Here is a 26076-nt window from a genome sequence, read left to right on the forward strand (position 1 = left end):
GTGTTGGAGGTTGTTCCACCACCACGCCTCCAAAATTCTACTAGTGGTGATTCTGCCACACCTCTCTCCTCCACCCCCTCCTCTTCTTCTTCCTTCATGGCCTCTTCCTGTGCTGATTTGTCCTCGGAACCAGCGGTGCTCTGTAGGCGTTCAAGGGGATACGCAAGCACGCAGGCAAAAAGATGCCATGCGGTGCTTAAGCTGGTGTGCTTGGGGGACAGGAGCCACACTGGGGCAGAGATTCTGTCAGCTCTGCAGGGGCAGGTTCAGAGGTGGTTGACGCCACGCCAGCTTAACCCAGGAATGGTGGTTTGCGACAATGGCACCAACCTCCTCTCCACCCTCCGACAGGGACAACTGACCCATGTGCCCTGTTTGGCTCACGTCCTTAACTTGGTGGTGCAGCGGTTCTTGGGCAGGTACCCGGGCTTACAGGATGTCCTGAGGTAGGCCAGGAAAGACTGTGTGCATTTCGGCTGGTCATATAATGCCAGGGCTCAGCTGGATGACCTCCAAAAGGAATTTAAGCTGCCCAAGAACCGCCTAATCTGTGACATGCCCACCAGGTGTAACTCAATGTTGGACATGCTGAAGTGGCTGCACATGCAGCTGAGGGCCATCAATGAGTACCTATGCGACTATGGCACCAGGACAGGGTCAGAGGAGCTTGGGTTTTTTTCCCCACGCCAGTGGGCCATGATCAGGGATGCATGCACTGTCCTGTCACAATTTGAGGAGGCCACGAGGATAGTGAGCAGTGACAGTGCATGCATCAGTGACACTGCCCCTCTTGTCCACCTGTTGGAGCACACGCTGCGTGGAATAATAGACAGGGCACATGAGGCAGAACAGAGGCAGGAAGAAGAGGACTTCTTTACCTCTCAAGGCCCTCTTTATCCAGACAGTGTTCCTGCATGCCTGCCGATCACACAGGAAGAGGAGGAGGAGGAGGATTGTGTCAGCATGGAGGTGGAGCCTGGCACTCAGCATCAGCAGCAGTCTTCAAGGGATCATTTACAGTCCCAAGAAACCCATGGACTTGTACGTGGCTGGGAGGAGGTGGCTGCGGATCATGTCGTCCTTAGTGACCCAGAGGACACTGGACCGAATGCCTCAGCAAACCTACGCTGCATGGCCTCCCTGATCCTGCAAAGCCTGCGGAGGGATCCTCGTATTCGTGGTATCAAGGAGAGGGATCATTACTGGCTGGCAACCCTCCTTGATCCACGGTACAAGGGTAAGGTTGCAGACCTCATCTTGCCATCGCAGAGGGAGCAGAGGATGAAACATCTTTCGGAGGCCTTGCAGAAAGGTCTGTGCAACGCGTTCCCAGAGACTGGGAGGTAACAAATTCCTGTTCCTGGACAATGTGTTGCTGAGGCTTCGGTCAGTAAAAGGGGGTGCAGGGGAGAAGGTGGCCGTCTGACCGATGCGTTCAGACAATTTTTTAGTCCGTCGCCGCAAGGTATGATCGGTTCCAGCAACCATCGCCAGCGTCTGTTTTACGTGGTGCAGGAATACCTAGGGTCAAGATCTGACTTGGACACCTTTCCCACCGAAAATCCTCTGGGTTACTGGGTCTTGTGGATGGATCACTGGCCAGAGCTTGCACAGTATGCAATTGAGCTACTGGCCTGTACTGCATCCAGCATTCTTTTGGAACGCACATTCAGTGCTGCTGAGGCTTTGTAACCGATCACAGGGTGCGCCTGTCCACCGACTCGGTCGATCGACTGACCTTCATAAAAATGAATCAGGCTTGGATCACCACCAGTGATAACAAAAGCTTGCCACCACCCTCATTTATAGCTGGCTATCGCAGTAAGCAGCATTGGAAGGCTAAAACAGGTAACAACAAAGTAAAAACCAAAGCCTACTTACCACCAGCTTGCAGGCAACCAAATTGACCTGTCTAACAGTACGCGTTAAAAAAGGGGTTTAGCCCACACGCATTTGCAAACGCATGCGTGAGCCACAGAGCCACGTCACGGAACCCTTGTATCTGTGGTCCTAACACTAAACTTGTACCTTTAAGGAGGGGTGGGCTCCCCTTCAGTCCACCTGCTCTCATTTATCCATTAAAATGCATGTGCCTCCACTGTGGGGACACTCATAGTTTAGTGTTAGGACCACAGATACAAGGGTGCCGTGACGTGGCTCTGTAGCTCACGAATGCATTTGCTAATGAGTGTGGCCTAAACCCCTTTTTAACGGGTACTGTTAGACAGGTCAATTTGGTTGTCTGCAAGCTGGTGGTAAGTAGGCTTTGGTTTTTTCCTGGGAATTCCCCAGACTTTGTTGTTACTTGGATCACCACCAGCTACCAAGCACCTGATGCTGATGTAACTGAATAATTTTTTTTGTAATGTCAGATCCCTTCAAGACTGCCTATGCTGAGCGACTATCCTGTTATGCTGAGTGACTATCCTCTTCCTCCTTAATGATCATGCTGATAGCTTGTAAGAAAATTTTTGGTTCTGGGCGCTGCCACCAGTGGCTAAGGCCCAATTTTTCAGCCCCTGTTTAACAGGGGCATGTAATTACATTTTTTGATGCAATATTTTGCAGGAGGGTTCGTTGCTGCGCTCAACTACAGTATCTGTGAGAGATTGCAGTGTTGTGGCACCAGCACCAGTGCCTAAGGCCCAATTTTTCTTCCCCTGTTTAACAGGGGCGAGTAATTACAATTCTTGATCTAATATTTCACAGCAGGGCCCATTCCTGCGTCCACCAAAATTAACTGTGAGGACTTACAGTGTTGTGGCACCAGCACCACCACCAAAGGCCCAATTTTTCTGCCACTGTTCAACAATGGCATGCAATTACAATTCTTGATATAATAGTTCACAGCAGGGCGTTCCAGCACCCACCAAGAGTTACAGTAAGGCTCGATTCACACAGGGGCAACACACCTTCAACGCGACTTTGCAACACGACTTCAACCCGACTTCAACACGACTTGTGGATCCGACTTTCAATGAACGGGGATCCGACTTGGATCCCCGCCACTGTGTTTGGTATGAATCTTTAGGGGGAACTCCGCGCCAAATTTTAAATAAAAATCCGGCATGGGTTCCCCCCCCAGGGGCATACCAGGCCCTTGGGTCCGGTATGGATCTTGAGGGGAACCCCCCTACGCCGAAAGGACGGCGTGGGGGGTCCCCCCAATCCATACCAGACCCTTATCCGAGCACGCAGCCCGGCCGGACAGGAATGGGGGTGGGGACGAGCGAGCGCCCCCCCTCCTGAACCGTACCAGGCCGCATGCCCTCAACATGGGGGGGGGTTGGTGCCTTGGGGGAGGGGGGCGCGCTGCGGCCCCCCCACCCCAAAGCACCTTGTCCCCATGTTGATGAGGACAAGGGCCTCTTCCCGACAACCCTGGCCGTTGGTTGTCGGGGTCTGCGGGCGGGGGGCTTATCGGAATCTGGGAGCCCCCTTTAATAAGGGGGCCCCCAGATCCCGGCCCCCCACCCTATGTGAATGAGTATGGGGTACATGGTACCCCTACCCATTCACCTAGGGGAAAAAAAGCGTCAATAAAACAAACAGTACACAGGTTTTTTAAAATAATTTATTAGGCAGCTCCGGGATCTTCTTCCGACTTCGGGGGTCCTCTTCCGACTTCGGGGGTCTCTCCGCCGTCTCCTCCCGGTGTCCGCATCTTCTGCCGGCTCCTCCGCTATCTTCTGCAGCTCAATTGCTAGCGGTGGTCCGGACTTCTGCCTTCTTCTTTTCTTCCAGAGATGTTGACACGACGCTCTCTCCAGCTGGAATGGTCTCTGAACGCTCCGCAACGGACTTATATAGGCGGTGACCCCGCCCCCTTATGAGGTCACTGTCCCAGGGCATGCTGGGGCTGTGCCGTCATAAGGGGGCGTGGTCATCACCCGGTGACCACGCCTCCTAAAACGTCACAGACCCAGCATGCCCAGGGACTGTGACGGCATAAGGGGGCGGGGTCACCGCCTATATAAGTCCCTTGCAGAGCGCACAGAAACCATTCTGGCTGGGGAGAGCGTCGTGTCAACATCTCTGGAAGAGAAGAGGGAAGAAGATGATCCAGAGGTCCGGACCACCGCTGGCAAAAGAGCGCCAGAAGATAGCGGTGGAGCCGGCAGAAGATGCGGACACCGGGAGAAGACGCCGGAGAGACCCCCGGAGTCGGAAGAAGATCCCGGAGCTGCCTAATAAATTATTTTAAATACCTGTGTACTGTGTTTTTTATTGATGCTTTTTTCCCCTAGGTGAATGGGTAGGGGTACCATGTACCCCATACTCATTCACATAGGGTGGGGGGCCGGGATCTGGGGGCCCCCTTATTAAAGGGGGCTCCCAGATTCCGATAAGCCCCCCGCCCGCAGACCCCGACAACCAACGGCCAGGGTTGTCGGGAAGAGGCCCTTGTCCTCATCAACATGGGGACAAGGTGCTTTGGGGGGGGGGGGGGCCGCAGCGCGCCCCCCTCCCCCAAGGCACCAACCCCCCCATGTTGAGGGCATGCGGCCTGGTACGGTTCAGGAGGGGGGGGCGCTCGCTCGTCCCCACCCCCATTCCTGTCCGGCCGGGCTGCGTGCTCGGATAAGGGTCTGGTATGGATTGGGGGGGACCCCCCACGCCGTTTTTTCGGCGTAGGGGGTTCTCCTCAAGGTCCATACCAGACCCAAGGGCCTGGTATGCCCCTGGAGGGGGAACCCATGCCGGATTTTTATTTAAAATTTGGCGCGGAGTTCCCCTCAAGATCATTTGAGCACAAGTCGCATGCCGAAGTCGGATCATGCGAGACGGCGATCCGACTTCAATGATAGTCAATAGGCTGAAGTCGGATCAAAGTCGGATCAAAGTAGTACAGGGAGTACGCTCTGAAGTCGGAGCGACTTCAGTAGTCTCTATTAAGACGCTAGCGTTAACTCCCATTGAAACTATTTCTGGAGCGACTTGGGGCGACTTGAGGACGTACAAGTCGGATCCCAAGTCGCCCCAGTGTGAACCGAGCCTGAGGGCTTACAGTGTTGTGGCAACACCAAGACCTAAGGCCCAAATTTCTGCTGAGTATATAGGGCAGGCCCCTACTTTCAAACATCCAACTTACAAACGACTCCTACTTGCAAACGGAAGGAGATAACAGGAAGTGAGGTGAAATCTACCCCTAGGAAGGGAAATTCTCTCCTGTAATGCCCTGTACACACGATAGGATTTTCCGATGGAAAATGTGTGATGGGACCTTGTTGTCGGAAATTCCGACCGTGTGTGGGCTCAATCACACATTTTTCATCGGAATTTCCAACACACAAAGTTTGAGAGCTTGCTATTAAATTTTCCGACAACAAAATCCGTTGTCGGAAATTCCAATCGTGTGTACACAAATCCGATGCACAAAGTGCCACGCATACTCAGAATAAATTAAGAGACGAAAGCTATTGGCTACTGCCCCGTTTATAGTCCCGACCTATGTGTTTTACGTTACCGCGTTCAGAACGATCGGATTTTCCAACAACTTTGTGTGACCGTGTGTTTGCAAGACAAGTTTGAGCCAACATCCGTCTGAAAAAATCCATGGATTTTGTTGTCGGAATGTCAGATCAATGTCCGACCGTGTGTACAGGGCATAAGAGTTAATATGGGAAAAACGTGTCTCCTCTCCGCTGATGCTTTATCACCAATCCTTGTTTCACTAAAAACCCCAAATTTTCAAAAAACATTTGTCATTGGGACAGAAAGTGAGGTGAAATCTTCTGAAGAGGAGCACAGACAGCAAAACATATGTCACAGGGGTGATAACCCTTCCCTATGTTTTCCAAAAAGCTTAAAAATAGATTTTTTTGGCTGGAGCTAAACACTTTAAAAATGTACCAGTTCAAAATTACAAACAGATTCTACTTAAGAAAAAACCTACAGTCCCTGTCTTGTTTGCACCGCCTGTATACTGCTGTTCAGAGTATATAGGGCCTGGGGGCCCCACGCCTTTCCTTTTTTTAATTTGGGTGCGGGGTTCCCCTTAATATCTGTACAAGACCCAAAGGGGCTGGTAACGGGCTGGGGGGGTACCCGTGCCATTTTTCCTGCAAACTTTAGGTCCATTCGCTGGTTCTGGTGCGAACCGAACCGGGGGGGGGGGTGTTCTGCTCATCCTTACATACAACACATCCCCTATAGTGTTACACAGAACTCTTATGCCCCGTACACACGGTCGGACATTGATCCGACATTCCGACAACAAAATCTTAGGATTTTTTCCGACAGATGTTGGCTCAAACTTGTCTTGCACAGACATGGTCCCACAAAGTTGTCGGAAAATCCGATCATTCTGAACGCGGTGACGTAAAACACGTACGTTGGGACTATAAACGGGGCAGTAGCCAATAGCTTTCATCTCTTTATTTATTCTAAACATGCGTGGCACTTTGTCCGTCGGATTTGTGTACACACGATCGGAAATTCCGACAACGGATTTTGTTGTCGGAAAATTTTATAGCAAGCTCTCAAACTTTGTGTCGGAAAATCTGATGGAAAATGTGTGATGGAGCCTACACACGGTCGGAATTTCCGACAACATGGTCCTATCACACATTTTCTGTCGGAAAATCCGACCGTGTGTACAGGGCATTATACTGAACTCTCCATACAACTACTACACTGCTCCTTACAGGGGTCCTCTAGAGATGTCCACAGAGTCCAACATGTGTCCTATACATGCACACAGCCCACTATATCCTCTTCATATGTACACACAGAGCTCTGTCCTGAGACCCCTTATCCCATTATATAGGGATCACCTATAGCAGGGGTATTAAATTAAAATTCAATGAGGTCTGGGCACCAAAATTTTCTTTGGGCTGAGGTCCGAATCTTTAATCCGTGCTATGACTCAGAAAGATTGTAGATGTGCCCATCAGCATGCCCCTTAACATAAAATCTGCCCATCAGAGTGCCCCTTGACATAAATTAGGGGCGTGCTGATGGGCACATTTTCTGCTAAGGAACACTCTGATGGGCACAACAAAATGTCCCCATCAGAGTGCCCCCTTTTACATCAGATGCCCCCATCAGAGTGCCCCCTTTTACATCAGATGCCCCCATCAGAGTGCCCCCTTTTACATCAGATGCCCCCATCAGAGTGCCCCCTTTTACATCAGATGCCCCCATCAGAGTGCCCCCTTTTACATCAGATGCCCCCATCAGAGTGCCCCCTTTTACATCAGATGCCCCCATCAGAGTGCCCCCTTTTACATCAGATGCCCCCATCAGAGTGCCCCCTTTTACATCAGATGCCCCCATCAGAGTGCCCCCTTTTACATCAGATGCCCCCATCAGAGTGCCCCCTTTTACATCAGATGCCCCCATCAGAGTGCCCCCTTTTACATCAGATGCCCCCATCAGAGTGCCCCCTTTTACATCAGATGCCCCCATCAGAGTGCCCCCTTTTACATCAGATGCCCCCATCAGAGTGCCCCCTTTTACATCAGATGCCCCCATCAGAGTGCCCCCTTTTACATCAGATGCCCCCATCAGAGTGCCCCCTTTTACATCAGATGCTCCCATCAGAGTGCCCCCTTTTACATCAGATGCTCCCATCAGAGTGCCCCCTTTTACATCAGATGCTCCCATCAGAGTGCCCCCTTTTACATCAGATGCTCCCATCAGAGTACCCCCTTTTACATCAGATGCTCCCATCAGAGTGCCCCCTTTTACATCAGATGTTCCCATCAGAGTGCCCCCTTTTACATCAGATGTTCCCATCAGACTGCCCCCTTTTACATCAGATGTTCCCATCAGAGTGCCCCCTTTTACATCAGATGTTCCCATCAGAGTGCTCCCTTACACATCAGATGTTCCCATCAGAGTGCTCCCTTACATCAGGTGTCCCCATCAGAGCGCCCCCCTTAAATCAGGTGTATACATGTCCTGTACTCACGTTAATATGCCTGCAACTTCCATCGTCCTGCAACACCAAATCCGTCCAAAAACCACCAAAATTCGCGCTGCAAGATCACACCCCCAATCAGCCCAATACCAATAGTCTTCCGCCTATGATGTGGCGCGCATGTGCAGAGAACGAAGCAGAATCTGACATGTAGATTCTCACACCCTCCATGCTCTCCGTGGCTTGACTCTCGTCAAATAATGCCTCCGACGAACTGCGAATGCAAAGTGTTAACGTCATGTCAGCTGATCATGATATCAGTTGGGGTGACGTTATGTACTGCACATGCACAGTTCGTTGGATGCATTATCCAAAGGGAAGCATTATTCAACAGGACAGGTAAGCAACAGACGAGCGCATCCAAGAGATGAAGCCGGGGTCACTACACAGAAGATCAATCCAAGGAAACAACAGGCAGGACGAGGAATAGCAAGAAGGAGCTCAGAGACAAATGAGAATATTGCTCAGCCAATGGGAGATGATCTCAGCATGACTTACATAATGAAGGAGATGAGAGGGAGGGGAGGAAGTCACTTATGGTGACCATAGAGACATGGAAATTCAGCTGGTTCAGCAGGGATCGGTCACATTTCCATCCATGTGTGGTCACTGCCGGATAAAAGTCACTCCATCAGCGGCTGCAGCCAATAGCTTCATCACTGATCTGTGTATTCTGAGAGCGGAGGAGCGCCCCCCATTGTCAGAATACAATAGTGCAGCGGGGAGGATTCCCCCATCCCCCTCCAATGTGTTCAGTTTGTTTTTGCTCAGCCTGTTGGCTGAATAAAATAACTGAACCATATAAAATAGCAAAATATAATAATCATCAACTAATCCCCCTGAAGGGGTTAATCTAGGTTTCCACACTATATATGTGTGTATCGTCATCTGCTGGAGATAAAAGACATCACAGTGACTATGGAGGAAGAGGTCGGACATGACGGGGGGTTACTGGGTGTAAATAGAAAATAAGATCTTATTACCTCCTCAGCTGCCACTTCTAATAATGTCTCCTCTCGAATTCCTCCTGACTCACCTTTCACCCGGAACTTCCCATTTCTACCTGACATCACTTCCTGTCTGTACCTGACATCACTTCCTATCTACAATAGAGACTTCCTGTCTACCATAGAGACTTCCTGTCTAGAAGTGATACCACCACCTTGTGGAACTCAAAGGAACTGCAGCCCTGAGAAACATCTTGTAGTGTGAACACGGCCTTGTGCTGTGTGTATGTACTGTATATCCTTATAGATGGGTCATCTCCACTCCCACCAAGGGGGATAGAAATATATTACTGCTCGGGGGGAGACATTTTGGCTCCTTTTATTTTGCAGTAAAATTGATTGCAGATTTATTCATGTAGAACATCTGTTATATGGATACAAAGAACCCCAGCCGAGAGTAAAGGGTGGAAATGGCTCCTAAACCCCAGATTTGGGCAATTATGTCCCCAATATAAATAGAATAAAACCCGCGCTATGTGTAACAACTCAAATACCTACAAAAATAACTTATACCGGACTGCTGCTGTAACAAAGGTAAGTATTCCCTTTATCAACTAGAAGAGCATTATGTGTCACAGCGCTGTCCTATTGTGTGTGCACATAAATCATCACAAATACACTAAAATATGTGGAGACATTCATATATAAAGTGCTAGGGGCTCAAATAATATTCTCTGCAGATCTACTGCTTCCACTTCCTACTTCACTGATCTTATGATCACACTCAAAGCTCCGCCTCTTCATACACACTCAGGGCTCCGCCTCTTCATACACACTCAGGGCTCCGCCTCTTCATACACACTCAGGGCTCCGCCTCTTCATACACACTCAGGGCTCCGCCTCTTCATACACAATCAGAGCTCCGCCTCTTCATACACACTCAGGGCTCCGCCTCTTCACACACTCAGGGCTCCGCCTCTTCACACACTCAGGGCTCCGCCTCTTCATACACACTCAGGGCTCCGCCTCTTCATACACACTCAGGGCTCCGCCTCTTCATACACACTCAGGGCTCCGCCTCTTCATACACAATCAGGGCTTCGCCTCTTCATACACAATCAGAGCTCCGCCTCTTCATACACACTCAGGGCTCCGCCTCTTCATACACACTCAGAGCTCCGCCTCTTCATACACAATCAGAGCTCCGCCTCTTCATACACAATCAAAGCTCCGCCTCTTCATACACAATCAGAGCTCCGCCTCTTCATACACACTCAGAACTCCGCCTCTTCATACACACTCAGAACTCCGCCTCTTCATACACGCTCAGAACTCCGCCTCTTCATACACGCTCAGAACTCCGCCTCTTCATACACGCTCAGGGCTCCGCCTCTTCATACACGCTCAGGGCTCCGCCTCTTCATACACGCTCAGAACTCCGCCTCTTCATACACGCTCAGAACTCCGCCTCTTCATACACACTCAGGGCTCCGCCTCTTCATACACACTCAGAGCTCCTCCTCTTCATACACACTCAGGGCTCCGCCTCTTCATACACACTCAGAACTCCGCCTCTTCATACACACTCAGGGCTTCGCCTCTTCATACACACTCAGAGCTCCGCCTCTTCCTACACACTCAGAGCTCCGCCTCTTCATACACACTCAGGGCTCCGCCTATTCATACACACTCAGAGCTCCTCCTCTTCATACACACTCAGAGCTCCGCCTCTTCATACACACACAGAGCTCCGCAGCTCTGGTGCAGCTCTGCATGAAAACCAATCAGCTTCCAGGTTTTATTGTCAAAGCTTAATTGAACAAGCTGAAGTTAGAACCTGATTGGCTACCATGCACAGCTGCACCAGATTCTGAATACTCCAGCTTTAGTAAATCTCTCCCAATTCTTTTATAACCAACACCAGGAAGTGCTGTGTGTTCCACGACTTCCGGTGCCACCACTTCCTGTCTGTGGAACACGCAGCACTTCCTTTCTACTTGAGAAGTAGATGTAAAGTGGAAGCAGTGGACTGGCAGAGAACACTATATTTCGCACAAAATATTGTTTGTTTACATGAATTTGCACAGGTTTTTAGTTTATTTAATATAGCAGCAAATATTATAAGATTAACCCCTTCAATACAGGCACTTACACCCCCTTCCTGCACAGGCCATTTTTCATCTTTCGGCGCTCTCACACTTTCAATGAAAATTGCGCGGTCATGCTACACTGTAACCCTGTGAAATCATTTTCTTCACACAAATAGAGCTTTCTTTTGGTGATATTTCATCGCTTCTGGGTTTTTTATTTTAAAAAAAAAAGACCAAAAATGTTGAGAAAAAAAAGTTTTTCTTAGTTTCTGTCAGTAAATTTTGTAAATAAGTAATTTTTCTCCTTCACTGATGGGTGCTGATGAGGTGGCACTGATGAGGTGGCACTTATGGGTGCTGATGAGGTGGCACTAATGAGGGGGCACTAATATGCCGCACTTATGGGCACTGTGTTGTAGAAATCCATATTAACCTAATATATGTATTTCATATTATCCATATTAATTTGTATATGTTATTAATATAATTATCATAAGTAATTATTATGATATTCATATTATTATTATATAGTAGTAGTATTATCATCAATATCAAAGCAATAGTTATTAGTCTTTATTAATGTATATTATATAATTAGTCTTTATTAATGTATATTATATTATTAGTCTTTATTAATGTATATTATATTATTAGTCTTTATTAATGTATATTATATTATTCCATAACATAGAAAATCTTCATTTCTAAATGTTGAACTCTAGATGACCTCTCTGCTTCATGCTGGTATTTTTTGTAAGACAGTCACAAGTTTACTGGGGGAAAGTTAATTAGGATAAAGTTCAGACAATCTCAGACACCTGCATGAACTATAGATGACCCATTATTTTTACTTTTGGTTAGTTACAATGACGTAGATTTTAGCAACCAATCATATTGTACCACATGTAATTCTATGGTCAAGAAATCATTATAAAAAAGGCCTGCTTGCCTTTCTTAGAGCGAGTGATGAACTCGATCCCAGCTGCAGCTGTTTGTAATTTTTACTGTTATTTGTAATTGTTATTTTTATTGTTTTCTCCTCCTTTATTGGAAATGTATTGCCTGATCATTCGTTACTCTTCAACATCAATTTGGAGGCCCCAGCGAGATCAGTTTTCCCCCCAGTAGCTGTCTAACCTAACTCCATGCTGGTGAGGCAATGGCTTCAACCCCTTTATTGCAAGTTCTGCATTGTGTTGTCCACGTCTTCTCAGCAAAAGTGGGAGAGAATGATTGCTGCTGGGTATCGCTGTACCAGGCAGGATTTCCATGGAGGCAGGTTAGGTCTTCTGAACTGTAAGTGCATTAGATGCATTGTGGAGGATGAGATTCCCTGGGTGCTAGGTTTTATAAAATATTAAAGGGTAACCCTGCAGAGGTTTAGCTACCCTCTGTGTAACCTGAGTTTTACATGCATGTTGGTATTCTACACTGATTAAATCAGTCTGGAAGAGGTTTTTTAGGGGGGGGGGGGGGGGGGGTTGGACCCCTGGAGAACCTGAATCAGTATCCTAGACCTACAAGAGGTCTGGACAAGGTTTTGGGGTACATTTTTTGACCCCTGGAGAACCTGGATTGGTAACCTAGACCTACAAGAGGTCTGGACAAAGTTCTGGGGTAAGTATTTTACCCTGGAGAACCTGAATTCGTATCCTAGACCTACAAGAGGTCTGGACAAGGTTCTGGGGTAATTCCTTGACCCCTGGAGAACCTGAATTGGTATCCTAGACCTACAAGAAGTCTGGACAAGGTTTTGGGGTACATTTTTTGACCCCTGGAGAACCTGAATTGGTAACCTAGACCTACAAGAGGTCTGGACAAGGTTCTGGGGTAAGTATTTTACCCTGGAGAGCATGAATTGGTATCCTAGACCTACAAGAGGTCTGGACAAGTTTTTGGGGTAAGTATTTTACCCTGAAGAACCTGAATTGGTATCCTAGACCTACAAGAGGTCTGGACAAGGTTCTGGGGTAATTTCTTGACCGCTGGAGAACCTGAATTGGTATCCTAGACCTATAAGAAGTCTGGACGAGGTTTTGGCGTACATTTTTTGACCCCTGGAGAACCTGAATTGGTAACCTAGACCTACAAGAGGTCTGGACGAGGTTCTGGGGTAAGTATTTTACCCTGGAGAACATGAATTGGTATCCTAGACCTACAAGAGGTCTGGACAAGGTTCTGGGGTAATTTTTTGACCCCTGGAGAACCTGAATTGGTTTCCTAGACCTAAAAGAGGTCTGGACGAGGTTTTGGGGTACATTTTTTGACCCCTGGAGAACCTGAATTGGTATCCTAGACTGGCAAGTCCAGTTTGGAAGAGATTCTTGGGTTGCCTAAATTTACATGCATGTTGGGATCCTGGATTGGTAATCAATCTGGAGGAGGCTTTGGGGTTATCAGACACCTGGAAAGCCTAAGTTAAATATTTTTTTTTTAGGATGAGTACTGATACGTAGTTATTAGTAGAAAAGAGGTACCTTTTTATTGTACGTGAAAAGATAACATAGAACATAAAAGTTGTGGTGTAAAACAATACTCATGAGTTTAGAAATGTCAGGAAAGGTAAGTCCTGACAGGTTAAATAGTAGGTGAGGTTGAAAAAAGACACAAGTCCATCAAGTCCAACCTATGTGTTAGGACTTGATGGAAGGTAAATAAGGTAAAAGTTTTGGATCTCCATTTGTTAACAAAGTTAAAAGGTACAGTATGTACTATGTAATATAGGTATATATATATATATATATGTATCTGTTATAACTGTCTATGTTGTCTGTGTACTAAATGAGTTAAGATCAGGGATGAGACATTCCTGATCGCCGTGTCAAGCCGGGCTTGGCGTTTTTTTGTGTCTTGAGACAAGCTTTTTTGTAAGGAGACGTATGCGCGCATGGTGCCTATTGGCTTTACTCTGAGCACTGCTGTCCATAAGTAATTACCAACTAATCTGTCAGTTTTAATCAGTCTCTGAATATTTGTATATACGGGTACTCCTCACTTAGCGAATGGGTTCCATTCCAAAGACCAAGTCGTTAAACAAATTGGTCGTTAAGCGAGGAGCCACAAGTAATCAATATTTTAAGCATTCTAAGCTAATGTACTGTACTGTATTGCGAAAAAAAGTTCTAAAACACAAAACTCCAACTCAATAGCGTTGTTTTAATTTGCATAAGTGCAGAACACAAATGAAAATTCTGTACTGTACTGAACAATACAATGATGTATAGTGCGTCGTTCGGGTGGGGAGAGCTGTGAGTGATCGTTAAACAGGTAGGTCGTTAGGCGAGGAGTAGCTGTATATGTATATATGTGGGTATATAGTCAGGAATTTGTGTTCATATGTATGAATACTTTGCTAGGTGGAATGACTGTGTATTGATATATAGAAAACAGAAGATAATGACATTTTGTTAATGAATGTTCACAAATGTACAGTAAGTTCATATCTTTGTAGACTGTTAGGAAGTATTGTATTTGTGAATAATGGAGGGAGACTGATTATCTTCCAAATGATGTTAGAATAAGTCTGTAGTGGTTGCAAAGATGGAGTGGAAGGAACCTGTGAGATAAGCGTTTCGTCATCACTAACGCCCTCTGACGAAGTAATGATGAAACGCGTCAGTACGTGACCATGCAGAAACCTACTCCGTCTGATCAGCCTGGGAACGACGTTCCTTGAAAGAACAGCAGAGTGGTGAGAGATAGACATGCGAGTGAGACGGGATTGATTGCTATATGCTTGATATATTTTTATATGATTTGTAAGTGCACATTTGTAAGGGGGGGATTTTTTTAAATCAATAAATCTTTACTGGATTACGCTATGTGTACACTCCTTTCTTGTTACGAGCAATATCTAGATGGAACGATGCAGTGTCTGTATAAGGAATTGATTGATACAAGCAAATTTTCTTAAAACATCTGGTAAATTCATTACCACAGGGGAGTTTTCACACGCGGTGTAGTGGCGGGATTCAATTTGGACTCATACCCCATATGAACTTTATCGATGTACTTATGATTCGTTCATTTAAATTTGGACATTATTTTTCTAGTTTTAAGTTTTAGCTCTGCTAATGTTATAGCTTCACTGTAGCATATTTGAGATTAAAAGAATTGGGACGCCTGCCTTTACATGCACATGAACTTTAATGGCAGCCCATTGACTGGCCAGCAGTCCTAAACAAGAGCTCCTTTCTATTAAAATATATATGGCTTGTTTCACAGTTGGGCGACTTTTACAGCAAATTTGGACCTCCGAGTTGCATGACAAGTTGTACCCCATGATTCTCAATGATGATAACCATTCATATCTGTGCTACTTTAAGTCGCACCAACTTCAAAGTAGTCTCTGTACTACTTTGGTGTGACTTTCATGCGACTTGAGGTACATAGTGTGCAATGTTACACAGGCATTCCCAGACGTCGGGGCCAAGTTGCGGCAGCAAAATAGTGACTTTCAGGTCGTAGCAGTGTGAATGAGATTCATGGATAATACCTTTGAATTTGGCCCTATTCTCACTTGTGCATCCTGCAAGTGGGTCAAATTCATCCCTGCACTACTTCGGTTTGACTTTGATGCAACTTGAGGTCCATATGCCGCAAGATTACACAGGCATTGGTCGCACAAGTGCAAATGGGGTCTAATTCAAAGTTGTTATCAATGAATCTCATTAGGTTCCTCTCACACTTGGCCGACTTTTCATGCAACTTGAAGTCCATAAGGTCCCTTTCACACCTGTGCGACCTGAAATTCACATGATTTTGCAGTGATTTTTGATGCAATTTTAAGCAATGCCAGTGTAATATTGAGGTCTATGGACGCAGGAGTCACAGAAAGTCACACAAGTGTGAAAGGGGCCTTAGGGCTGGTTCACATTGCTGTGCTGTCCGACTTCAGATGTGATTTGCCCCGCACTGCAGTGCAAATCACATGCAATGTCTGTGTGATGCGAACCAAACTCGCACATAGGGATGAGCCCGTTAGCCAAATTTAGAACATTATGGGGCTTTCGTGGGAAATATGAGTGCCCACGGAATGCCCCATAATGCACTGCGAGATTGTCAATGCACTGCAGCTTCAATTTGATGGAGTGCACAAAAAATAGCACTCATCACTTTACATTTGGATTGCCATACATATTTTCACAGTGTTTGGTATGAATTTTATAGCACTTGTCACTTTCAATTAACCGCTTCAGCCCCGGAAGATTTTCCCCCCTTACTGACCAGAGCACTTTTTGCGATTCGGCACTGCGTCGCTTTAACTGACAATTGCGCAGTCGTGCGACATTGCACCCAAACAAAATTTACATCCTTTTTTTCCCCACAAGCAGAGATTTCTTTTGGTGGTATTTGATCGCCTCTGCGGTTTTTATTTTTTGCGCTATGAACAAAAAAATAAGAGCGACCATTTTGAAAAAAAACACAATATTTTTTACTTTTTGCTATAATAAACATCCCCAAAAATATATAAAAAAACTATTTTTCTCCTCAGTTTAGGCTGATATGTATTCTTCTACATATTTTTGGTAAAAAAAAAAAAAAAAAAATCGCAATAAGCGTATATTGACTTGTTTGCGCAAAAAGTTATATCGTCTACAAAATAGGGGATAGATTTATGGCATTTTTATTATAATTTTTTTTTTTTACTAGTAATGGCGGCGATCTGCGATTTTTATCGTGACTGCGACATTATGGCAGACACATCGGACAATTTTGACACCTTTTTGTGACCATTGGCATTAATACAGCAATCAGTGCTATAAATATGCATTGATTACTATAAAAGTCTCACTGGCAGTGAAGGGGTTAACACTAGGGGGCGATCAAGGGGTTAATTTTGTTCCCCGTTTGTGTTTCTAACTGAAGGGGGGTGGGGACTGTGTAGGGAAAGAGATAAATCGCTGTTCATACTCTGAGGGGAGAAGAGACTGATCGTCTGTTCATACAGAGAACCGGAAACTGTGTGTTTACACACACATATCCCGGTTCTTCATGTCTCAGCGGCGATCAAGGGAGCCTGGCGGTGATTGTGACCACCGAGCACTCGCATCGGCTCGGGGGTTGCGCAGCGCGCACACCCCTAGTGGCCACAGGGCAAAGCGACGTAACACAATGTTGCTTCGCCCAGCTGTGCCATTCTGCCGCAGTAAAACTGCGGCGGCTGTTCGGCAAGTGGTTAATGTATATGAATTGTGGTATATAAACACTAATCATAGCATACTAAATAAGGTACACTAGCAATAACACTAGTAAAACACAAAATTCAAAGAGCAGCGAAACACCCACGATCTCTCCTGTTTTTTTTTGTGTATTACAGGCCATCCCCCAGACTTGAGACCACCATCCAGCACTGTGCAGCATTACAACAGGCCTCCTCTGACCACCGGCATCCAGGGCACTGTGCATTACAGTCCATCCCTCAGACCTGCCTGAGACCACCGAACAGAGCACTCTGCAGCATTGCAGGCCTCCCCAGACCACAGAACAGAGCCCTCTGCTGCATTGCAGGCCTCCCCAGACCACCGTCCAGAGCACTCTGCAGCATTACAGGCCTCCCCAGACCACCATCCAGAGCACTCTGCAGCATTACAGGCCTCCCCAGACCACCGTCCAGAGCACTCTGCAGCATTACAGGCCTCCCCAGACCACCGTCCAGAGCACTCTGCAGCATTACAGGCCTCCCCAGACCACCGTCCAGAGCACTCTGCAGCATTACAGGCCTCCTCACTGTCCTCCAGAGCTGTGATGTTAAAGCAGGAGTCCGGCGACCAATCTTTTTTTTTTTTTTTTTTTTTTTTTTTTTAGGTCATTGAGACACTTTGCTAACCCCAAAATAATACTCACAGTTTGGGTGTAATATTTCCGCCTCTGTCTGTTTTCGTACTGAAGAATAACTTAAAAAATGTGATGCTGGCTGTTTCCATCTTGCTTGTGGGCATGTGAAGCCCACAAGCATTGATTTCCTGGATGCGGTGAATGCTGTTCATTCACAGCTTGTTCACACGCATGATCATTGTTTCCGCACTAAATCTTGGGAAGCCTGACACTAAGCTCCCAGGAGACAGTGCGGCGCCGGGGAAAGGCAATAAACACGCCTACTCCCATGGGAGGAGAGACAGGAAGTGCCACAATAAAGTACAATATAAAGGTAATTACAGTGATAAAAAAAAATGTTCGTGCGGCATTTGAACATCTATGCAATTAACTGAAGGGGGTAAGATTAAGTTAAAAATGTGAGTGGAACCCCGCTTTAAGGACAACAAGACCCTTTTCAAACCATCTGGAGCGACACTCACTGGTAAAAATACAACAAACTTGAAGCTTTATTTGTTGACATTCCGGACAACTCATCCTTAATTTCATACAAAGGTAAGCACAGTATACTTAACTCCACTTTTGTTGGGAACAGTCTTATCCATGTACATCGCAGGGATTTTTTTTAAACAAACTTTCTTGCAGTCAGATTTCTTACCTTTTGTTATTCTGAAGTAATAGCGGTTTGTTTGTCTGTCCATGTTGTTCACTTAGTCACTGAATGCAAGCGATTTCATAATCTCTATCAGCTGCTGCTTTCCCAGAATTGAATTATCACACAAAAATATATATATAGAGGGATGTGGGCACTGTCAATAATTTTTGCACGGCACAGGGTGCCTAAAGCCGGCTCTGTGAAGGGCCATACATGTAGTATATTATAGAGAGACAACTTAGAGCTGACTGTGTGGGGTGAGAGAGAAAGTAAAATCATAATAACTTGATTTTTTTTTTACCCTAATTCAACCCCACAGATACATAAAACCTCCAATGAAGGGCCAAGTCAAGCAAGTGCACCACCACAGTAAATTATTTGCATTGCTCTTTTAAGTGTTTCAAAATAAAAAAATTTACTGGACGGAACAACAGACTGATCTGCTGCTCTATGCTGCCTGTTTGGGGAGATGCTCTGCCTGGATCTTCTGTGGCATTTTGAAAGAAACCGAAAGACTGGCTGCTTAGATGTAGATGGTGCTTCTTCCACTTCCTGTAATCCTTCAATATTCTCCTTTTACACATCATCTTCAGGGTCAGACAGATCCTCATCTTGTAAGTGGGGCAATGTGGATTTTCTTATGGCATGGGCATACTCCTCTGCCTTCTTAAGCAGTTCCTGAATATTCTCATCCGCCACATCAACAAGGGTTTTCACAGATAGCAGAACTGACAAAAAAAAAGCAGCTGCTGCAAGCACTGACGAGAACATTTCATCAGTTACTTGGATCTAAGCAGGAATGAAGCAAAAAGCTGGTTCACAGTCTTTAATTTTCTCTGCAATTGTGGCAAGATCTTGGTAGCTACTAATGTTCCGTTTAAAGTCCCCAAGGTGGCTGAGTAGAGAGAGTAGATCAAAGAAGACAAGGACATGGTGTCACTCGAGGGTTTTAGTATGTTCCGCTCCGCAAAAGGCAGCAGTAGGTCATGCAATGATGTGAGCTTTTTTCCATTTAACTAGGGAGCAAGCTGTGTCCCATCCCAGGTTGTTTGTGATTTGGCAGACCAACTCTTTCAGTTTGAGTAGTCTTTCGATCATGTTGAATATACTATAGTAGTATTACTTGACCAGCGTGTGGGGCAGTCATTTGAAAGAGTAAGGCCACAATGCTCCAATATCTTCAGTGTTCCAATGGAATGGAAGACTTGAAGACGTTCACTATTGATCTTGTTTTATCAAAGAGTCTTTTAACACTTGCCTCCATGTGCCAGACGAGACTACACATGGTGTCCGGTCCAATATCTTATGGAAAAAGTTTTACACGAGATACAAATAAAGTAGAAAATAAAGATACACCAGTAGAGCAGACAGCCCCAAGATCATTCATTTCATATCCATTTAATAATTGACTGAAGTGTCATCATGTAAAGGAATAATAAGATTTATACCTGTAAAATCCTTTTCTTTGAAGTACATCACGGGACACAAAGCCATAGTAGTTACTATGTGGGTTATAGGCCACCTTCAGGTGATGGACACTGGAACGCCCTAAGACAGGAAGTCCACTCCCTATATAACCCCTCCCACTACTGGAAGTACCTCAGTTTTTGTAGCACGCAATACATGTGTATACCAGAAAGAGGGGCAGGAGCTCTGTGTCCCGTGATGTACTTCAAAGAAAAGGATTTTACAGGTAAGCTGTTATAAAAATCCTATTTTCTTAGTCGTACATCACGGGACACAGAGCCATAGTAATTACTATGTGGGATGTCCCAGAGCAATGCCAGCTGAGGGGAGGGAGACACAACAGAATTAGGGCAACATGATACCAGAGGACTTATACTGCTGCCTGCAGCACACTACGCCCAAAGGCAATATCCTCATGCCTTTTTACATTCGCCTGATAAAATCTGGTAAATGTATGGACTGAAGACCAAGTTGAGGCCTTGCAGATTTGAACCATGGAAGCTTGGTGATGCACTGCCCACGCAGGGGCAGATCCAGAGTCTAGTCTCGGGAGGGGCACTGCCATAAAATTTTGCGGGCAATTTGTCGGGGCAATGGCTGGTGTTGGCGCTTCAATCATCACAGCACCATGGTTGATGTGGTGTCAGGATGATTGAGGAGCATTATTTATATTATTACATTGTAATGTAAAATGAAATTGTTCAACTCACCATAATGCAGAATCACTGGGAGCCCTGAGCGTGTCACTTGCTACCGTCGCCTGCCACCAGATGCAGCGTGTCACTTGCCAATGTCGCCTGCCACAAGATGCGGATTGTCACTTGCCAATGTCGCCTGCCACAAGATGCGGATTGTCACTTGCCAATGTCGCCTGCCACAAGATGCGGATTGTCACTTGCCAGTGGATGTGTCCCAGAGTGAGGGCGGGCAGTGAGAGATATTGTAACTCATTACCTCATGTAACTCATCAGAATATGCATGCAAAAGCATGTTGCATTGCGGCCATCTTGGTACACCCTCACTTGTCAGCAGTAAGACTAGAGTTAGAAGTCGGCAAGCAGACATCTTTATACACCCACCGGAGTCTTGCTTTTCACAGTTATTTTTAACAGTAAACTCAGCTTATTTAGTGAAATATAAGTTGAGTTTACTGTTAGAAATAACTGTGATAAGCAAGACTCTGGTGGGTGTATAAAGATGTCCGCTTGCCGACTTACAAACACTAGGCTTACTGTGGACGAGTGCGGGAGTACCAAGATGGCCGCAACGCAACGTCCCTTCAGTCACATTATCAGAAGGAGAGTGGCTTCAACACCTGCCTGCTCGCTGCCTCGCTCAGCCTCAGTCACACGCCAGCCACCCGCTCCGGGCCGGCGGCATGATTACTCGCTCACCCGCCGGCTCAGGGCTCACCTGCTCGTATGTTCTCGGGAGGTGCAATTGCCCCGTTGCCCCCCCCTGGATCTGCCCCTGCTCCCATGAAGCACTAACAGTCCTAGAAGAGTGCGCTTTTGATTTGAGAGGGTGGAATCCTCCTCTTTAAACCATAAGCCTGAACAGTTACTTGCTGAATTCATTTAGTATAGTAGATTTTGATGCTGCCTGTCCTTTTTCTGGGACCTTTAGGCAAAAAAAAAACAGTTTTTCTAATCTGAGCAGTCGCCTTTAAGTAGACCTTGAGTGCTCTCACCACATCAAGAGAATGTAATAATCTCCCTTCTGTAGAACAGGGTTCTGGGAAAAATGAAGGTAGAACAATATCCTGGTATGGATAAAAACTAGACACTACCTTCGGTAGAAAGTTAGGATGAGGATGCAATACTACCTTATCCTTGTGAATAATCAAATATGGCTCTTTACAAGAAAGAGCAACCAACTCTGTTACCCTTCTTGCAGAAGATATGGCTACCAGAAAATTAGTTTCCTTGTCAAAAGGACCAAGGCAGTATGCTGTATCGGCTCAAAAAGGCTGTTTCAGCAATGCCGACAAAACTAAATTCAAGTTCCAAGGGTTCAGGGGTGAGCGTGTTACCCCATGAATAAGCTACGAACCAAAGAATGCGAAGCAAATGGTTGTTAAAATACTACCGATAAGGCTGAAACCTGGCATTTGATAGTACGCAAGGCCAGCTTTATTTCTAACCCCATCTACAGAAGTCAAGAATTTTACCTATGACATTCTTCCTGGGGTGCCAACCCCTGAATTTACAGCAGGAGACATAGGCTTTCCAGACTCTATAATCTACGATTCTGGAAGCCAGCTTCTCTGCATTAACCAAGGTAAATACCACTGGACCTGACAGGCCACGCTTCCTCAGAATGTGAGTCTCAATAGCCAAACCGTTAAATTTAGCATTGTAAGGTAGGATGGAATACCGGACCTTGCGAGAGAAGGTCTGGACGTGGTGGTAGGGTCCACGAGTCCCCTACCGCCATCTTTATGATCTCTGTATATCAAGATCTTCTGGGCCACAAGAATCACCGATTTCCCTTCCTGCTTGATCCTGCAAAGCAGTCGAGGAAGCAGCAGAATAAGAGGAAAAGCATAAATCAGTGAGAACCGATTACCCGGGAATACTAAGGCATCTGTTCCACGTGCTAGCATATCCTTTGTTCTTGACACAAAGTTGTCGATTCTCTTTTTGAACCTGGACGCAAACAGATCTACGTCTGGGATCCCCCATCTTCGGTGTATGGCCACGAAGATATCGCGATGAAGGGAACATTCTCCCGGGAACAACTGCTGGCGACTCAAGTAGTCTGCCTGCCAATTTTCTATTCCCGGAATGAAGACTGCTGATAGGCAAGGTACATTGTTTTCTGCCCAAGTTAAGATATGATTCACCTCTTTCTGGGCCGCACGACTTCTCGTGCCCCCCCTGGTGATTGATAAAGGCCACTACTGTGGAATTGTCAGATTGGATCCTGACAAGACAATTCCATAACCTGAATGTCCAGGCCCTCAGGGCCAAGCGCGCTGCCCAGATCTCTAGAATGTTGATGGGCAAGGTCATTGTTACCATCTTCCAAGTAACTGGTAGGAAAGATTTTCTCTTCTGCAAAATCTTGGTTAACAACCACCAACTGATGTTTCGGCGCACCCTGGAGACAGATACATTGGGAAATCTAGAGCTTGGATCTTCTTGTTCCAAGCCGATAAGATACATATAGTTTTGCAGCAGCCTCAATAAAACTGAGCATAAGGAACGGCCTCGAATGAAGCCACCATCTTTCCCAACAACCTCATGCAAAGTCGAATAGAAGGATTCTTCTTTGCCTTGACCACCTGAATCAGTTCCTTTATGGCCCTGATCTTTGCCTGGGGCAGGAATACCCTTGTCTAGGCTGTATCAATAATCAGACCCAGGTATTCTAATCTCCTTGATAGTTTTTTTAAGGAGGATTTCTCTAGTTTGAGAATCCAACCTAGGTATTCCAGGTAGATGACTGTAGATCATACTTTGGTCTAAGTGGGCTACCGACTGATCTATCAAGAGCAGATCGTCTAGGTAAGCTATAATCGTTATACCTTGGGCCCTTTATCCGGCTACAGGAGGGGCCAGGACCTTTGTAAATACTTGAGGTGCAGTAGCTAGACTGAAAGGCAAAGCTACAAACTAAAAAATGAAGATTTTCTACCTCGAAACATAGATATTTCTGGTGAGCAGGAAATATAGGTACATGGAGGTATGCATCCCTGATGTCTATTGACACCAGAAGTTCTCCACCTTGTAGGACAGAGACCACCGATCGGATAGACTCCATGCGAAAAGAGTGGATATTCGGAAACCATGTTTAGATCTTTGAGGTCTACAATGGGTCTGAATTACCCATTTGGTTTTGGTACCGTGAAAAGGTTTAAATAAAACCCCAATCCCTGCTCTTGCATGGGAACCACTAAAATCAATTTTTTGAGGCAAAACATGGTCCAATGCTTGAAAGAGAGACTTCTTTTCCTCTGGAATCTGAGAAAATGAGGAGACGGTGACTTTTGGAACTCAAGTTTGTACCCTAGAGTTATTGAGGAAGTCACCTATCTGCAGCCTATGGCACCTGGTATTCCTGGGTGGTCCCCCATCCAGGTACTGACCAGGCCCGACTCTGCTAAGCCTCTGAGATCAGATGAGATCGGGCACTTTCAGGGTGATGTGGCCGTAGACTCCCGACACTCTTCTTACCAGACCCGTGAGAATTGCAGAAGTATTCCCCCCACTTGAGCGAGCGCGCGCCCCCTCATAAGGAGGCTCCAGTTCCCCTCTTGAACTTGACGGCAGAGGCCATCGTGACTGCCTGGAGGCAGATGCTCCTGGCACTGGAGAAAGAGCTTGTTTAAATGAAACATAATTACGCCTCTTCCTAACTAGCAAAAGGGTACTTTTTCCACTAGAAATTTTTTGGATGTATTTATCCCCAAACAGCTGTTCACCGACAAGGAAAACTAGCCAGGAGCTTTGCATGACGCTTTGGCTGACCAATCTTTCAACCACAAGATTCTATGCCTATCCACCAGCCCAAGCGTAAGGTGCGAGGCTTGAAGAATAGAATCTCACATGGCGTCTATTGCCAAACATAATGCCGCTGGTAACTCAGCTAAAACCTGGCCTGCTGATCAGGAATAACCTTGAGCACCTGTTTAAACTGGCCTCTCAATGACTGACATACACCAACTGCTGCTAGCGCAGGTTGAGTCATCAGAGAAATTTTTTTTTTTTTTTATAATAGGAATTGCAACTTCTTATCCGTTGGATCCCTAAGCATTTGAGCATTGTCCATCGGACAAACTTGTATTCACAGAGGATATAGCAGCGACAATTGCTGGCATCTCCCACTTCTTAGTGTATTTTTCCTCCATAGGATAGAGTGTTATAGGAGGAAAAAAATGCTTATCTGGGTGATCTCACTCAGAATACATAAGCCTTTCCAGCAATGAATGGACAGGAAAAGCATGCACAGCTTGGGGAGGCTTTAGTGAACCCAAACAAAAAGTGGGCATATTAACCAACTCAATGAAGAGTAGCAAAAATGCACCATCAATCTTTCAGATTGTGAAGCTGATCCCTGTGGATTTGACCCCTCAGAAGAGGAGTCATCAGCCTCTCCACGGTCCCCTGAGGGAAATTCATCTTCTCACACCCTCAGATCCTCAGTTTGAGGGTCCTGGGTAATGGAAAGGCACCTGTCGCATTTTATCCCATTCTGGGATGCGATTAAAGCCGCTAGCCAATCCTATTATGGCGTGAGGAAAAAACTATTGAAAACAATTGCAATATTTGATAGCCCCGATGGCTTACTCTGACCGGCCCACCCCCTCTCAGGGGGGGATGCCATTGTAGAGATTAATTTAGGCTGTTTAGAGCTTGAAGGAGTCCCTTTTGAGCCCTTTTTGGGGTGTTTCTACCTCCCTTTCTGACCATAACCCGATGCACAAATGCAGAGGTAATACCAGATGAAATCACATTCACTGCTTGAGCAAATAGTCCAGCAACTGTCGCTGCTATTAACGCTCAGCCTGATGCTTCAGTAAATGTGCCAAAGGAATACCTGTGTCACCACTTATATGCCCCTTTTTAGCTTAATGTGTCTCTCCGACAGCTGCGCTGGACGTTGCTGCACGCCAACACCGCGCTAAACCATGCCCTCTCCATGTTCCCACCGTGCCCCCCTCCTCTTTTCTAAAAAAAGAGCGTTTTCCCACGTGAGCGCAAACCTCCAATCCGACAGGATAAGCATGTGTGTGAGGGGAGGGTGGCGAGGAGGAGGGCTGTGATAAACTGCCGCACAGAGGCGGTGGAGAACGGAGCGGCATCCGCCGATTGTTCTGGCTTCTCTCTCTACTCAGAGGGGGGAGAGCTTTTGTCCGGGTGGGGGGTGTTTTTTTTTAGAGAAAAATCCCCCCCCAACATCTTACCGGAGTCCTGTGACTGCTAGCCGGAGGAAGCTGCAGCTTCTGCTGACACAGCAGGACCTGAGAAAGCATGACAAGGTACATGCTCTATACAGCCCCCAGTGGTGACTTTTAGGCATGACAACATTTACTTTTTAAAAAGGAGACAATTCATAAGAAACTTTAAAATTTCTCAGAAGTCTCCACTTACCTTTCCCGCCGCAGAGATTTCTGTGGTAAAACCCAATCTTCACCCCTAACGGTGGGCTCCGTTTAAAAAACCTTCAGGAACT

At 46.2% G+C, this 26076-nt stretch overlaps 1 protein-coding gene and 1 pseudogene across 1 annotated transcript in view; one reads left to right on the forward strand and one right to left on the reverse strand.

Moving 5' to 3' along the window:
• The window catches only part of LOC141121784 (uncharacterized), a 139082-nt gene that overhangs the window by 71565 nt on the left and 41441 nt on the right, over window positions 1-26076 (forward strand). The window lies entirely within an intron of this gene.
• Window positions 23941-24059, reverse strand: LOC141121787 (5S ribosomal RNA; annotated as a pseudogene).

The sequence above is a fragment of the Aquarana catesbeiana genome, unplaced genomic scaffold (genome assembly GCF_042186555.1).
Source record: "Aquarana catesbeiana isolate 2022-GZ unplaced genomic scaffold, ASM4218655v1 unanchor231, whole genome shotgun sequence".
NCBI classification, from domain to species: Eukaryota; Metazoa; Chordata; class Amphibia; order Anura; family Ranidae; genus Aquarana; species Aquarana catesbeiana.